Raw genomic sequence first — 13,449 nt, 5'->3', positions numbered from 1 at the left:
CATGCGGTTCCTTTTCGGTTAAGGATATTCTCGCCCTTGGATATTTCCTCAACTTCAGTAACTTCGTTATGCAATGAGTTCAGCCCAAGTGCCTTTCGTCATTTGGTACGTTTTTCTCCTGGTATCCACTGTAGGCCTATATGTATCTCTACCATAAGGCACGCGGTGAATGCCAAGAGCGAACGCAGTTCTACAAATTACTCAAAATTATAAACAAACAAAAAGTGTTCAACATCGTATACAATATTGGAGGAGAGATTATTGTGTTCAAAAAGTATCAAAAGGTTTCGCATAGAATTTGGGCGAAATTATGGGGTATTGATAAAACTATCGACTACAAACCTCATGTTCAAGTTAAAAATTGAAACTACTTAATAAATTTATTTGTAACACTGGAAAAAATGTTAAACTATTAACTTAAGCTTAATGTGCAACCTAAATATTTAAAAATTTAAAACTTCGAAAAATTTGATTTGTAACACCCGCAAACCACATAAATTTATAATTTGTTTATTCTGATCTGAAATAACAGTTCCCGTATTTATAATGTTTTTGGAGAACCAAAGTAAAAAATGAAACAATTTTTTGATTTTTAAAATTTACACTTCGGAGAATAAATGTTTTGTATTTACTTAGATCTTAAAAGAATTGGAAAATTAAAATAATATTAAAGTAATAAGCAACATTTATTAAAATATATTTATTTAATTACTCTAAAATCATATTGAGTCAATTATTATAAAACATATGGTACTGGTAATAATGGCTTTATATGCATTTTGTTTTAAAAGGTATAGCAGATATAAAGCAACTAAGAAAAAAAAAACTAAAAATAACGTTTTTATTTTATTTAAAAATTATGAAACAAGTACATTAGTGCGAAAATGTATTTTCGTTCCTCATCCTCATGATGTATTTTTTCTCAATGCCAATAACAGTTTTGTAAAATTTTTTAAAAATTTCCCAATGCTCTAAAAAGGCAGAAATTCAAATATTATATTCGACGGAGAATGTACCTTTTAATGTATTACTTAAATTTGTATTTTCCTGAGTGAATTAAGAACATAGAAAGAAACCAACCCATACATTTTATGTTCTTCACCTACTCTGGTTTTTATAAACAAAGCAACCGTAGCTCTGCCTGAAACGTCTAGGAAGAGTTAATCCTTACACCTTAGTTAAGGGCTTAGATTTTTCTCCTTCGCCCCAAGATTTTTATTAAATCGCTGGCATAACTTAGGGGCTGGCATCTAAAAAATGCCAATAAGCTCAGCGAACCAAGAAGAAGGAAGCGGGATTATAATTTCTTTAGCGGAAATTAATTTAACGTCAGCTACATGCAAAAGCCGTCGCACAAATATGCATTAGACGGGGCTTAGTGCAGCTGCCACGGCGACAAGAAGGGATGGGAATCTACGACCGTGCAAGGACAAAACCAGGTGGAAGAGGGCGTGGCACTTTCGTTCCGTTTCGCCCACCTGCCACCCCGCCCATAAAGCGAACGAATGACGCTGTCAAGCTTCTAAGTTGTCAAAGGAATGGGAAGCTCAGGAGGAGCTGCAAAGTTGGTAAGTAGGAAATTTGCAATATTTTTCCGAAGGGCTTCATACTTAAAGGGCAAAAGACCAAAAGAAAAAAATATAATAGAAAATATTCTACCCGTAAAAATCTCTGCAAAATTGCAAAGCAAGGAAAGAAAAACCAAACAAACTGATTATAAAAATGCAAAAATAACATGAGCATGCTTGCCAAAGTGCTGGGACTTAGTGGGTGATGGGTGGAATGGGCTTGGGTGCTATGCAAGAGCTTTACATAGTTACACATACGAGGCCACACCCATACGGATACAATCTAATGTACACACACGCATTTGCAATACACACCGGTGCAATTTGTTCACTTCTTTGAACATTTTTTGCGCTTTTCTACGCGCTTCTCAGCATCGCATATCCTTGCATAAATACACTGGTAGGAGAATGCAATGTTTTAAATTACATACCAAACTGAGTCGTTTTACTTCCTAAGTACGGTGTTATTATAGGAGTCATTTATATTATGCTAATAAATGAAAAATAAAAAACAAATTAGTAAGGAATATTGCGGAGCAGAAAACACGTTCCTTTTTGGTTTTATATTTTACGATTATATGTGCAGACTATGTATCAAAACCAAACATTTGGTTTGTTTATCAGTGTTATTAAATTTGTACCGTTTAGGCTCAGATGGCACAGATCGAAAATAATTTAGTATTTATTTGATTAAAATAAAATAATAAAAATTGTCAATAACATAAATATTCGGTTATGAGGAAGTAAGGTATGGAAGTATGGTTAAACTAAGAACAGGATGATTTTAAAAGAATGGAATTTCAGTTATAGGTTGATGCTTGGTGGATTTTTGGAGATGATTGCTCTTAAAAGCGACTATTTTAGTTTATATTTAAAATTCCAAAAAATATCGTATAAGTTTGACCATTGGATGTGCCAAAACCTTTTAGTGTCATATTATTTGATGTGCTAGGAAGTACAATTTTTGTACAAAGATTCTTGACTGACTAAAAACGGTTCAATGGATTAAGGGTTAACTTCGATGTACTCATAACACTTTTCTTTCATTTAAACTACTCTATATCAATTAAATTTGACAATAAGAAATTTAATAAATAAGAATTCCATAGTATCTTACAGTTCGCCTACTGGTCTTGAAGAAGTACAATCATTTCTGTCAGAACAGCAGAAAGAGAATGCTTTTTATTGAACTTACTGAAAGTACTGTTGTCTAGGAAGCAATAAATAGGTAACATTGGTTTAAATTATCTAAAATGTATTTAATAAATTTGAATAACCTCAACGGAAGACAAGACAAGAGTGTAGGGCGTAGACTAATGGAACTGTAGAAAACTTCGCGGTTGGGGCTCAAAATGTTACTATACTTCGCATGAAGCCGGATTTACGGTTAAATTACCACTGAAAATACATTGGGATCGACAAGAAAATATTAAATGCGTACCACTTAACTGTATTTGGCTTATAAAATAATGATTAAAAGACTAAATAAATAACTAATTAGAATAAAAATGTGGTTTTAGTCTGTGGTTATTTATTTTTATTCAACCAATTTCTCTAAGTGTTTATACTTGCACCCACACAGATGCGCACATATATACACATATCTATGTGTTTGCATGTATGCCTGAGGGATTTCTGCACCCGTCGCTGCTGTTGTTGTTTTTCTTCGGGCCTCTCCGCTTTGGCATGCAAATTTGCTTGCATGAAAATGAAGGCTGCCTCGAATTTAGCATTTCGCTTCTCGGTTCCCCGGTCTCCGGTTTTAGTTCTCAGTTTACAGATCCCAATCCTGGCTCCTTTCCGCTTCTTTCCAGCGGCAGGACCCGCTGAGCAGTCGGGCGTGTGCGTCCCATTTCGCATATGCATAAAATGCTCGAGCATTTGGGGGTTTGCCCACTGTTCTGTGTACTCGTTCTGTTTGTTTTTTGGCCCCGGGCAACCCGACTCGGTCCTTTGTGTCTCTGGGATCCTGTGGGAGCGTCAGCTTATGTTGATCCGTATGGGTTTCTCTCTTTTCGTGTTGTGAAAACTTAATAACTGTTCAATGCAGATTACTCGCAAGATTACGTAGGCAATGAGTCTGGGTGGTTTGCATCTTTTAAGCATTGAAATGTGTACCCTGTCAATCGATGGAAATGCATGTATTGGAAAAACAATTCTGAATTTGCCAAATAAGAAATTGAGATCAATAAAATTTTTATTTTTTGTTTGGCGAATTTAATTTTATTTCTTTCTTATTTCCTAGTGCTACAAGGAATTCCTTATAAATTAATGCACTAGTCACAAAACAAAATGAAGTATAATATAAACATTTTTAAAATTTACCGTATTTATGAATTGATTTTTTTTTACTACAATTTGTAAGCTAGATCTATAACTAAACTTTGGGTTTATTTGGCCATCATCCAAATGAAGGACTTCGTGGTTCATAAAATCGCTTTCCAAGGAATCCTAAGGAAAACTCAAGTCGATGACTGGTTCTACACCAAGTTTTCAAGCTGCACTCATGGATAATTTTCGACAGGCAGCTGTGGAGTGTTCCCCAGACCGATTTCCCTGCCGGCCGCCTGGTTATGTATGCTTTAACCCGCCCACGCCCCAAGCAACCGCATTTTGATTGGCATTTGCATAAGCAGTTCAATGCATTTCCATTGCATCGGCTGGAGTGAGTGAGGATCTGGCTTCCTCCTCGGCGGTTAGATTGCCCTAACCAATGGCATCCTGGTGCAGCATATGTGCTGGGTGCAGTGTTTGCATAGTCCCGATAGTCCCTACACACATTTTACATACATAGTTATTGCCGTTTATGAATGCTAAGGCCATTTGATTTGGCCATGCATGAAAATGCACACTCATAAAAGCGGAAATTGAAAATATATAACTTTTACACAGGCACATAAAGGAAGCTGGATATTGCATTTTATGGCTGCAAGTGAAAAGTATCCCATTTCGATGTGCCCATAATTAAGATGGCTTACAAGTGAGTAGGAAAGGCCGGAGATTCCCTTTGAAATGTCTGCCAGGCCTGAATAATGAAGAGTTTTGGAAATAAATTCTCGATTTAATCGAATGGACGTGCATCAAATGGAAATTTCAAGGGGCGGAGTCCTTTGATGAAGCTCAATAATTTCCTCACAAAATAAATCTGATATTTGCATAAGAGAAAATTACCATTTTCCAGCAGTCTCAAACAGAAGACCGAATTTCATCCATTAATGTGTACTAATGTACGAATATCTTCTATCAAAGCTAGTAATTTGGCAAATTAATATAAATTTTCCTGCCGATGGGCTAAGTAGATTTTTCAATTAAAACTGATTGAATCCGGCCATGGATAAATGGATAAGAAATATTCAAGGCAATCAAATTAGAATGAAGGCCAAATCAAAATGTAAGCCCTTTGCATGTGTGTGCGGCCCGGCTCAAAACAATAAACCCACAAAAGCCCCCCGAAAAAGAAATCATAAAAGTTCAGCCCTGGCCATTAAAAGTAGTCGAATAAAAGCAGAATTGCAAGCTAAGCTGAAAAGGCTTACGACATTGTTCTGGGCATTGCCAGACCAGAAACACCAAAATGTATCTCGTAAATCCCCCACACCACTCCCCCGAAAAAATTCTAATAACACGAGGGGCGAAAGAGGAATTTCGCACAGATTTCCGATTCCGAGTAACAAGCTGCGTTTCCCATTACGCTACAATAAATCTGTGCATGCAATGAAATGTAACACGAGATATTGAATTCTGCAGAGGGGGCCAAAGGGCAGAAGGGACTGGGACTCTGAGCTGCTCCTGCTGCTGTAGTAGAGATAAAGAAAAGTGGCAGCAAATGCGGAAGAATAATGCGACAGCACGAACAACAGACAGGCGAAGGAGGACGTTTGGTCTGGGTACGGGCTTCGGTTGGCTCCTGTTACAATGGCGGAAAATATAGGAAAATGTTGGGAAAATATAGGCTGGGGGAAAGCCCTCAGCCCAGAGACAATGCAACGCCCGCAACATGGAAAGGCAACAATTGCACTGCAGCATCTAATATTTTATGCGTAAGAGCAATTCAGTCGCGGCCACCTCTCCATCCATAAACAAATGGATGTGGAACACTCGGGCATACTCTTCCCCGGTCCTTGGATGGATGGTTTGGTTTACTTTTGCATTGGATTGTTTCTGGATTTGCAATCCATTAACATTTGCATATTAAAACCACGCTGATCCTGCAAGCCGGAATATTTAAATGATACATTCGGCATTTAAAAGTGGATTTAATGCTTAAAAGCTTTCGATGGAAATATAACTAAGAGTTACCACTCTTATAAGTAGCGTTTACTTTCGATACTTTTGATAAACTTAATGTAATTTTAGTTATATTTTAGTGCTTGCCTAATAATTTTATGGTTTGAGAAACTAGATAAAAGAGTATTTCATGTTCGTATACATATATCCTACAGATATACCACTCCCTTTATTCCCAACAACAATTTCTTCTTAACATGATTGTGCAAGTTTCCATTAAGGGAATTAGTTGCAAAATAATAAAAGCGGCCAAGACCCACCCAATATAAGATTTTCATCCTCTAAAAAAATGTCTATATACCAGTAGATGTGTGCTTGGCTGATTTATAGAAGGTGACAGATGTGGGCACCGAGTGATAACAAGCTTTTCCCTCTTTCGGCACAAAATTCTATCAAATGTTCGGTAGACAAAGGCAGCCACTGGAAAAATGCCTTTAGTTTTGGTGTTGGAAATTTTCCTTTTTACCACTCAGTAGAAATAGAAAGACAGGCACGGAGAGCGGGGAACGGGGCAGAGATGGGGGCCAAAAAGAATTGGCCCCGGCTGTCGGCTCTCAGTTCGCTTTTATAGTAACAGCTGCAACTGACGGGCATGAAAAGTGGTTTTTGGAGCGCGCAAATACTAGAAAATGTTGGCAACGCCTTGGCCACGGACTGCTGGAAATATAGAAGGAAATTTTGCCAAGGAGTGTGGAAATATTTTCACAGTTTTGCTATAAATTAAAGGAATGACGCCAACGCCGACATCGTCTTTCACATGTGACTGGCTCCCTTGGTCTGGGCGCAAAAGTTCATGCCGAAATTTATTATTATTTTATTATCAGCGGAAGTCCGTTGGGGAGAATAAAAAACTGAGCTGTCTGTGTAACTGAAATCGACCCAAAACAGTTTTTAGAAGAGCAGTTGAGTTAGTGTTTAAGATCTTTAAATATTAAATATTGTCTATTTTATTGATTAATTAGCCACAGTAAGTGCTTAGAAAATAGTTCCTATAAAGATTAAAAAATATATATTTTATTCCTTTTAATAAATTATATAATTATATAGTGTTACCATTTTTGTAAAATTAAAAACTTGCAGAAGTGGCCATTATTTATAATTCCAGATAAATTGCACAGAAAACAATCATTTTACCAGAAAGCTCATTAATTGTGCCTTATTTTTCAATTCTCAATGTGCATTTAACAATAATTTTAACGAGCTTAATTTTACATTTGTACAACTGCTGCTCCACTGCCCAACATCAATTTAATGATAATAAGTACATCCCGCATTCTCCCTTTTGGTAAACTAATTTGCTTAATAAAATAGTACTGATGCTCTTACTCGTCCCATAAATATTTTCCAATCAATTTGCCAGAGACCGAAGCAGAAAATTTCAGGAAAAACTTTTACAACAACTATAAATTGACCAAATGTTGTAAAATTGGTTCTGCAGGCAACAATTAAATTTATTAAAATTGGCCAACTAACTGCCACAACTAGGATGAATTTTTTCAAAAAGTTCTGCGGCGGAAATTCGACAATTTCAATTTTATTAATTGCCTTTTTAAAACACGCAAAAACATTGTAAAAATAATTTAATTTCATGAAAGTGCCAGGTTTTTCAATAAAAATATACACAAAATTGCAGTTAAAGAGCGAACAATGAAACGCTTATTTTTCATTTACAAATCATTAAAAAAAGAGACAGAAACATGGCAATTAAATTCTGTGAAGCTTAATGAGGCTGTTGGAGAGGAGGCACAACCAATATCACATGGCAGGCAAAGCAAATGAAAGGCAAAACGAATTTTCTGCGAAAAATTGGCAACGTTGCATTTCCATTTTCGTATCCTTGGGGTGGCCATGTTGATTTCATTTCATTTAGTCGACTCAATGCTGCTTTTTGTCGTTGTATTTGCCTGTCTGAGTATTGTTGTTTGCCGTACTGTATGTGAATTTTACACTAGCACAAAATGTTCTGCATACAATTTTTGAGTGAAATGGAGGACTATTTAATGAATTATTTTACTTAAAGTCTTTAAATGCAATGATTTGTATGTCATAATTCCAATATAACACACAAAAAAATTGATTGGTAAAACAAGAGAGAACGCTATAGTCGGGTTGTTGTCCCGACTATCTAATACCCGTCACTCCGCTAAAGGGAGTGCGAGGGAGATAAATATAAAACATTTTGCTTGTGCACAACTTTTTAACGAATGGTCCGATTTAAAAAATGTATTCTACATTTCGATAGGTATAATAATACACAACAAAATTGCATTTATACTTCTCGGAAATCTTTAAAGGTGTTGGCGCCAGACATATTTTAAAATTGTTAGTGGGCGATTGTGGGCGTTAGGGGGGCGTGGCGCTCGGCTCAAATAAACTTGCGCTGCGTAGGAAGCCCAAGAATATGTTTCTCAAGCTTTTGTAGTTTCCGAGATATATAATATAATAGTCAAACAGTCCCCAACCACAAAATTGTCAATTCTACCAAAAAAAAATTGTTTTTGTTGGATATATTGTTCTTTTTCTATAAACGGTGGAATTTTCGACTCTTCGAATATGAAATAAACGCTTTTAAGACTTGAAACCTACTTCTAATTTAAAATGCGGAAGATAGAAAGTGATCTCAATTTTATTGCGATATTTCAAGTGTATAAGTGTGTCCGTCTATATGCAGTGTTTTTCATTGCTTTTGTTGTTTTTCCGCCACGCCAACGCGAAAACGTTACGCGCAATGGCCACAACAATGGCCGCCATCGCGTAGCGATTGAAATGGCATTGTATTGGTGTTTCCAATGGCGTCTGGCCGGCCATTAGTATGCCAGAAACAACGACCACATCGAGAGGAGGTCCTCACACTTTCACACCCATGATGATACACACACAGGCTCACAGATCGATTGGCAAAGCAACATGTCTGTGGAAAATTATTTATAAATAAATCAGCATGTTTTTAAATTATTTATTGCTCATGAGAATCAATCCATATGATTGCTTATCTTTTTTTTTTTTTTTTGTATTTTTGCGAATATAAAGGAAGTATATCTTCTGCTTTATTATTATGTATTATGGGTGCGTTTTTTTGTTAATTTCCCTAAAAAATATGCAACGTTAAGCCAAATTTGTTTCTTTTAAATATTTTTTTATTTAAAAATAAAAAGTTTACTATCTTTGTAAGAACTGAATAAAACAGAAAGATAACATAAGAAATGGACCATAAGTGAAATATTCAATAAATTAAACATTTTAAATAATGTTAGCTATTTATAAGTTCCTGTTTTGACCATTATATTTTGAATTTTGATTTTCTAGCCTTGTGATTGCTATAACGAAATACAGCCAACTTAATAGCTTTTTACTACATAATTGTGATTCAGTTGCTCGTCCCTTTTTCAGCTAAGTTAGTCCCTGGCAAAGGCATCATTATCTTGGCCATAATAAATCGCTCGACATCAGCATGCCGCAAACGTATTTCCGTGGGGATGTCCCGGACCTGACCAGCAGTTAGATAGATGGCTGTGATGGACCGGCGTTGGCAGTTCTCTTCTAGAGGGGAATCGGTCCCAAACAATGGTTCGACTTGACCAAGTTGCTTGGCGAGAAATCGAAACAGGACAAGAGGCAAACATCGGGAAAAAGAAAAAAAGTTAGAGAATAGACCCAAAAAGCAGAATTCAAATGCCCAAAACAACGAGGGGAAACAGTCAAAGTGCTGTGTATGAACCCCAAACCCTTGGGGTTCGCTGCCCATCCTTTGAGCCACCCTCTTTCTCCATTTTTTTTGGCATCCCTCATCCCCCTCGACCTACCAGTGGTAGTAAAAAACCGGCAAAAGCAACAACCGGTAAAATCGAATGTTCACTTTGCACACAAACGCACACAGATACTCTCTCCCTTATGGCTCACTCACACAATGTATATATACACTGGGGCGCTGGTTGTATGGGTGTGTGGGGTCTGAAATTTTGCACACATTTACAATAATTGTAAATGTGTTGAAAATCGTTTGCACAACTGTGAGCAAAACACGTCGGAGTAGAAATCACTCTCTTGCCGTGCTTCTATGTATGTGTATTTGCTCATTTGTTAAGGGGAAATGGTCTTTGTCTGTCCTCAGCTGGTGTGTGCGGGTGTACGGGTGTGTTGGTGTGTGCTGGCCGTGAGCGCAGCCATGTTTTTTCCAGCGAGACAAATGGCGCAGGCGCCATTGAATACACTGTCAGAATCATAAAGATTAAGGTCTAAGTAAATATTTAGAAAATACATGTTAGAAATGTTTTATTAATTCGAAGTGTGATTAAAATGTGGACTTCCGCTCGTTTTTATTACAAAATGTAATCTAATTTTACATAGTAAAAATAACAAAAACATTTTTTTTTGTTTTTCACACTGTGTTTATATCATTAAACTTGTTTTAATATTTTAAAAAGAATAGCTCATTGTTTTCAGAACTTACAAAATAACTACATAAATTTTTTAAGTTACGAATATTATTAATTGATTTTCAATTTAATACTATGAATCTGTGTTAAATTTCTTGATTTAAACTTTGATTTAAAAAATAAAGAAAATTTTAAACAGAATGATATAAGCTTAAAACTAAAGATATACAACTTGTTTTAATATCTCCCTTTAAGAATTAAAACTACAGAAATATAAATTGGTAAATGAAAAATTGATATAATTTAATTCGTATTTCATATTTGTTTTATATGAGATAAGAACTTCAATCCCTGTTTTTATATTTTACAACTAATCAAACTTTAAATCTTGTTTGGCACTTGAGCTCTTCAGTTCCCAGGTCGACAGAAATGTTACTTTTTCCAACAGTTTTGCCAACTTGCACAGGCCAGGGCAAACAATGTTGAAGCCGGCAACCACTTGAGAGTCGCCCAGGACCCATGACAGGATAATGGAAAGGATAGGATGGGATATAGAGGATGTACCTGGCAACGGCAACGGCAAGGCATCTCTGCGGCGGGCTGTACATGGCAACGGCTTTTATAGCTCTCCAATAGCCCGGCACCAGCCCCACCCCAGTCCCACTTGTCAGTCTGCGCACAACATGGCGTATGGGCAACGCACACAAATGCTCTCGTTTCCAACGTAGCGTAGCCATGGCAACCTTGACTACCTGCTGCTCATGCCCCGGCAGCTTAACCTCATCAGTCGCTCGGCGGTCGCAGCTGCAAATATGCCGCATCCACCTACGAGTCCTTGAGTCCTTTTTGGGATGCTTCTGCTGCTGCTGACGCCGCTCCTGCTGCCATTTGCTATTTTTCGTTTCGTGTGCAGACTTTGGGTTTTAATGGATCGATGAGTGCTCTGCTGGCTGGTTGGCTTGGTTGTGGCCTGTCAACCTTTTCATTTCCTTTTTTGGGGCCCAAAAGTTTTCTTTGCTGTGGCAAGTCTTCTTATATTTTTTGCCTCTGCCTGGCACATAAGAGCATTATATACGAATACATATGTACAAGCCCAGTTGACAGGCATTTGCTTATTAGATTTTCTCGGCTGCCAAGATGCGGTCAGGTAACAATTTTGTAGGTTAGCTGGTTACCAAAGCTTCCCCATATTAAAAAAACAACTTTAACTCGATAACAAGTGGCAAACTGAAACTCAACCAATATTTAAATTAAAAGTACACAAGGGCTTATTTGCAGTGTGCAATTTTCACTTGAATGGCACTGCAAATAGAATCTATTTTAAAATTGAGATTCATTTGTTTGTCCCTTGCTTAAGCAGGGCAAACATGCAACAGAATAAATAAGCATGGTCAAGAATACAAAAGATTCGCCAGTACATCTTGGCCCTGAGATGTGCACTCTTCGTTCCCTAGTCTCAAACTAGTTTTCCCTCTTTATTGGACATGCAAACACGCACACAGATGTGCTGTGTAAGTTTATGCTCTTTATTGCAAAAATATTTATTCAGTAAGTTTCTGTTCATATATTTGCTGGCTCGCTGTTTGCCGTTTGAACTGTATGGCAGAAGTATTTTTAATATGCGCAAATAAATATTGAATTATGAGCAACAAGGCAGGACTCGGGCAGCTGGCGTTTGTGAGATTAAAAGATACAAGGAATATAAAATTTGCTTGCTTTGAGGATTTATGCGACGGGCGGAAAAAATGAGGGAATGGCTTAGTAGTCGCCATTGTGGGAATTTAAACTGAGGCATTTATATTCTGCACCAAAAACGGTTTTTTCAAGTTTTTGTTATAAATATTATGACATTTTCTTCTTCTAAAACCAAGTAAAAACTAATCAAAAATTATATAATTAAGTTTACTATTAAAATTTAAATCAAGTTACTCTGGCAACTCTAAGCTCAAACAAATTAGAAAATTTCTGTCTTTAACACGGACAACTTTGGTACCTAACTAAAAGCGCCAATTGACGGCAACATTTTCAATTTGTCTAACGAGTTGAAGCGAGTCAAAAGTTTTTGCCCATAAGCCAGCCCACATGTGGCAAGGCAGCCGTCACAAAGCCATCAAATGCATAAAGGCTTAGCGGCCAGGAGGTTCCAGCTTCCCACAATTCCGCATCCTTTACTAATGGAAAACAATTTCCGAACATGGCGAATTTTGTGCGCTAATGAAGTGCGGCAGCGGGCTTTCCGATATGCCTTTCGGCTAAAAAAAGAAGCAACTTTCAACAACAATTATTAATTTCCATTGCTAGCTTTTCTTTATTTTTTGATAGTCGTTTCTCAATGTTGCTTTGTACTCTGACTGCATATAAATTGGCTTAATTCGCAGAAAATGGCAAAACTGAATCACAACAGCCAGAGGAGCAGGAATCCCATCTGCAGCATCGGCACACATCGCCATCATCATCATCATCTGCTGCTGATGTTGCTGTTGCTACTGTGCTGTGCTGTTGCCGGTGCAGCAGCAACATTCACGTTGACAACGGCGACAACAAGAACAATGGCTGGGGAAATATATGTGGGATGTGCCGAGAAAAACTTTTGCAAATGAATAATCCACAATTGTGTGTCGGAGCACAAATTGCTATTGTTGCTTGCAGCCAGTCAAGAAATGAATCTCTACACACAAAAAAATTTGCTTGGTAAAATTGACCAACAAAGATAGTTACGTAACTATTAAAATAGTTACGTGTATTTTGTTTTTGCATTGGGTTTGTGTCTTTGCTAATTGTGTGTATTTTGTTGTTGTGAAATGACTATTTACTTAGTAGAATTGACAATTTTGCTGGTTGGGGCCTGTTTGACAATTATTACAGTTGATTTTACCAAGTTTTTTTTTTGTGTGTACATGAGTTGGCCAGTGGAAGTTAGTTCGTATGGTGAGGGCGAACTTTTAAATACTCTTAAAGTGAACAATTTTATTTTTGAAATATAATATCTGTGTCTGACAAGGAAATTCAATTTTCGTCTTAAATAAGTATATTTTGTAAATTTTAGAAATATTTTTACAATATAAATAAAGTCCGTTCTGCTTAGAACGGGAACCATCCCCGACCCTATAGTGGTATTCAGTGATAGACATGCATTGTTATTGTTTTTGCAACTGGCATGCTCAAGTGGAAAAAAGCATTGCGTATACGCCCGAGTGCACTTGGCAATAATAATTTGA

At 36.9% G+C, this 13,449-nt stretch overlaps 1 protein-coding gene across 1 annotated transcript in view; it reads left to right on the top strand.

Moving 5' to 3' along the window:
- Positions 1–1,126: 1,126 nt before the first annotated feature.
- The window catches only part of Oli (Olig family), a 31,025-nt gene continuing 18,702 nt past the window's right edge, over positions 1,127–13,449 (top strand). Inside the window, exon 1 of the mRNA XM_070211599.1 lies at positions 1,127–1,568. The gene's annotated coding sequence lies outside the window, so the exon portion shown is untranslated. The remainder of the gene's footprint in view (positions 1,569–13,449) is intronic.

Source organism: Drosophila takahashii, chromosome 2L (genome assembly GCF_030179915.1).
Source record: "Drosophila takahashii strain IR98-3 E-12201 chromosome 2L, DtakHiC1v2, whole genome shotgun sequence".
NCBI lineage: Eukaryota > Metazoa > Arthropoda > Insecta > Diptera > Drosophilidae > Drosophila > Drosophila takahashii.
The sequence above is the reverse complement of the archived record's forward strand: the minus strand, read 5'-3'. Positions and strand labels throughout refer to the sequence as shown.